Below are 4,363 nucleotides of genomic sequence, written 5' to 3' on the forward strand. Positions count from 1 at the left end.
CTGTACGGGTTGATGAATGCACCATCAGTCTTCCAAGCCTTTGTAGATGAGATTTTCCGGGACCTGCACGGGCAGGGTGTAGGAGTGTATATTGATGACATTCTGATGAACTCCGCTACACTCGCCGAGCATGTGTCCCTGGTGCGCATGGTGCTTGGTCGCCTGTTGGAGCATGACCATAACGTCAAGGCTGAGAAATGCCCATTAGGGTACCGCAGTTCCACCTCAGGAAATGGAGAGTGACCGCATTTCAGCCGTGCGTAATTGGCCGACTCCAACCACGATGGAGGTGCATCGGTTCTTAGGGTTTGCCAACTACTACCGGTGGTTAATCCGGGGTTTTGGTTAGGTAGCGGCTCTCATTACCTCACTGCTGAATGGGGGCCCGGTACGTTTGCAGTGGTCGGCTGAGGCGGACAGGGCTTTTGGTCACCTGAGGGCTCTGTTAACCTCGGCTCCCGTGCTGGCCATCCGGATCCCTCTTTGTCCTTCATATTGGAGGTTGATGCGTCCGAGGCTGGAATAGGAGCTGTGCTTTCTCAGCTCTCGGGTACGCCACCTTCTTCTCGAAGAAGCTCAGCCCGGCGGAGCGAAACTATGTGGGGGACCGAGACCTGTTGGCTGTCGTCAAGGCTTGAAGGCGTGGAGACATTGGTTTGAGGGGGTTAAACACCCTTTTCTCATCTAGACTGACCACCACAATCTGGAGTACATCCGGGTAGCGAGGAGACTGAACCCTCACCAGGCAAGGTGGGCCATGTTTTTCACATGTTTTGTGTTGACCCTTTCCTACAGACCAGGCTCCCAGAACGTGAAGGCAGACGCATTGTCCCGGATGTATGACTCCCACTTAGCAAAAACCCTGTAAAAACCCATGGGCACAAACAGGAAGTCCATCAGGTCAGAAGTCAAGAACAGTCTCAGGCCCAGTCTCCTCAGCCGGGTGACCACTTTGTTGTTGTTTGGCCTCATGATGATGCAGTTTCCTTCTTCTCCAGTAAAAGACTGATCAATAGTGTCTGGCTCTGGTGCATATTAATGAACTTTGTTCTAACCATCTCACAATTTATTTTGTTGGAAAACCTGTTGTTCGTGAATGTGTCCATAATCCAGGCTGTAAGTAAACAAAATGTGAACATTGCGCAAGAGGGTGTACACTTTTTGGCACTGCACTGTACATATGGTTTCAGGAAACCATGTTGCACATTATTGTGTTATGTTTCCCCAGCAATGGTTAATTGAGGTTATGTGCTTATTGCTTGATAGACCGACAATCAGGGAGGAATGCTCAATAACAATATGTACACGTAGGGTCAAATTAATTCCAATATGAGTGATTTATTCAAATTCTTCAACGATCATAGATAATCAATAATCAATTACATGTAATTGTAACTGAATTTAAAACATTTGAGAATGTATTGGCAATTAATAAGATATATTTTATTGAGGGAACAGTAACCTTATTTCAAAAGGATGGTGTCATGGAAGGTTCAAAAGGATGGTGTCATGTACATGTGTTTAAGAACTGATATAGTGTCCTCTAGGAGAAGACTGAAAATCTCCTCAGACAGTTTCATCTTCACAGTAATCTGGTCAGCGCTGTAGTCCACCCACTGAAGTTCTTCTTTGTGAAGCTCTTGGATCTGAGGATTCAATGTGATCATGAACTTGAACATTGTTGCTGGAAGTTCTGCATGCTTTCACCCACTACAACCTAGCTAGGCTTATTGATGCTCATATATTTTAAATATCTTTCATGTAGGCCTACCAATAAACTGTTCCCACCAAGACATTTGAACAAAATTATTATCACATACCAGAATGTAGTCTACTCTGTCTCGCTTTGTACTCCTGTATTTGCACAACGTCAGGAGAATCTCTTTCATCTGAAGGTCCGTCCGTTCCAAGTTGAGCTCTTTCTGCACCTCAGATTTAACAGCAGCCTGCAAAATATGACATTACATTTCAAATTATGACATTTTTGCAGGGGATGATTACTGCACTAAGTCAACACCAAGTGGGTTATTGTTATTTTTCTATATAATTCCAAAATATACATATATAATGACAAAAAATGGTAATTTCATAGGTTCCATGTTCATTTTCATATTTATTTAGACAGGAGATTGTGTATATAGCAGACATAAGTCTACTTGTTACCTTCAGGTCGGTGAGAAAGATTCTACTTGATAGGAGACTTGAGAGTATATTTTTTGTCTGCCACATAGATCTTGTAATCCCAAAGTGATTGGTTAACACCCCATGAAGAATCTCAGAGGTGAGTTGGTGCATGATCTAGAGTAAGATATAGTTGGCTAATGACCTCAAACATACATAATATTAGCATCCTGATCTGTGAATTCATCCAGGTTTACAATCATCCAATAATGGCACATAAACTCTCACCCGTCCGTAAACTCTGACACTCTCTTCGTCAATGATATAACCTGGTGCTTCTGGGTTGTAAATCATGGTACTCTTTGCTTGGCCTAAGAGGGTTTCCAAGGCAGTATCAACCAGTCTGTACACTATGTCACAGTCATGGGGCTGGATTTGAACCTTCTCAGGAGCTGCAGAGCAGAGAGTATCGTGCCACTGTTCTATGAAACACAGCTTATTTGCTGTGCTGTCATCTTTCTTCTTTACTGTCTGAAAATCATAGAAAACTATCACATAAACAATAATTCAAAAGGAAAAGACAAGTAATAGGCCTACACATTGCATATTCATGTACAGTATACAAACTCTTTCTATTTATTTCATTTTTATTTAACCTTTATTTAACTAGGCAAGTCAGTTAAGAACAAATTCTTAATTACAATGATGGACCACCAAAAGGCCTCCTGCGGGGACGGGGTCCTGGGAATAAAAATAATAAATAAATAAAATATAAATATAGTACAAAACACACGTCACAACAAGAGTGACGACTATTACTGCATTACTAAAGAAAAAATGTCCTTTGATAGGCGCTAAAACAGAAAATGGAAGGTTTTAAATAGACATAGGATACACCTATCTTTGCCATGATCATTTCTGACAGTCTGCAATTGAGTGCCGCCCATGCTACTGTATCTCAATTTAAAATTAGGGCACCCTCATTTTACAAGCGGGGGATGCCAGGTTTGTGTTAGCAATCTGCCTGCTTCACTGAGCTCATTGGCAGTTCTTAATAAACAGAGAAGGTGCATACCAGCTACTATGATGGAGTCTGAATGGCCATAAAGCCAAGGGTGGGGATTAACTGCCACCTGCAGTGCTGGAATGTTAGATCATGAGTTTTATGGTGAAAGCCCTCAATGACACTCCCCATTATAAAACAAGCTTTGTGGCAAGTGAACCTTCTATGCATCTCTATGGTTTGAAATCATCATTGTGGTGGTTCCCTGCTGGAAAAAAAACAGCATGGACCAGCCTTTGTTGTGTTTTCACTGGTGACTGGTGGCCTTCGCTGTATGTTTGCTAGTGACCAGCAGAATATGCTGGTCACCCACAAGACATTATGCTGGTTTGCAATAGTGATGGGTTGTTCGCGAACGAGTCGGCTCTAAGAGCCGGCTCTTGTAGGTGAACGTTGGGAGCCGGCTCGCATATCAGAAGAGCCAAATCTATTTATAAAAAATAAGATATGAATAATCAAAAGATTTAAATGAATAGAATTAACAAATTCAATGAACGAAAAAAATAATAAAATAATATAGGCCTAAATGTTCAATCGCACACACATTCGTTCTGACTGTCTGCTCAGACTAACAGCCTCACCTGTTGTTCCTGTCAATCAGACATGCAGTGTCAACCAATGAACCAAAGATGCATGAGGGAGGGCCGAGCCAACTCACTCACAGTCACACACTTAGCAGCCGAGGAGAGAGGAAGGACAGCTGTGAAAATTACAGCTGGAAAATGAGTTGGAAGCACAGTAGAATTTGGTTGCATTTTAATAATGTAGACAATGTTAGAGCACAGTGTAGAATTTCCCAAAACAAAATCTCATATGAAGCCGGTTCTATGCACAACCTACTCCGGCATAAGCGAACTGTGCACCCAACTATGAAGCTAGCTGTAGCGGCGCCTCGAGAAACTAGCGAGCCTGCTAGTGATAGTGGTGGAGGTGCTGGCTCCACCACTATCAAATGGAATATAATCACGTGCTATCAGAAACCGCTGCATTTCACCCCAGGTTTAAGAAGTTAGCCTTCAGTTCGCCTTCAGTGGAGCCAGAGCGATTGATGAGGCTCTTCAAGGAATAAACTCAGCAGCAGGGAGGGACAGCCCCAGTAGTCAACTGGCTCAGGCACCAGGACAACAGGAAGAAGAGGGATCCGATGGAGCAGAAGCACCAGCAGTAGTGCCACAAACA

At 43.1% G+C, this 4,363-nt stretch overlaps 1 long non-coding RNA gene across 1 annotated transcript; it reads right to left on the reverse strand.

Annotated features, from left to right (window-relative positions):
* Positions 1-1,328: 1,328 nt before the first annotated feature.
* On the reverse strand, positions 1,329-2,697 carry LOC135513584 (uncharacterized). The gene is made up of 3 exons (XR_010451565.1): positions 2,164-2,697; positions 1,821-1,946; positions 1,329-1,646 (listed from the first exon to the last, which is right to left on the reverse strand). It is a non-coding gene; the product is annotated as an uncharacterized LOC135513584 (long non-coding RNA).
* Positions 2,698-4,363: the final 1,666 nt, after the last annotated feature.

Source organism: Oncorhynchus masou, chromosome 25 (assembly GCF_036934945.1).
Source record: "Oncorhynchus masou masou isolate Uvic2021 chromosome 25, UVic_Omas_1.1, whole genome shotgun sequence".
NCBI classification, from domain to species: domain Eukaryota; kingdom Metazoa; phylum Chordata; class Actinopteri; order Salmoniformes; family Salmonidae; genus Oncorhynchus; species Oncorhynchus masou.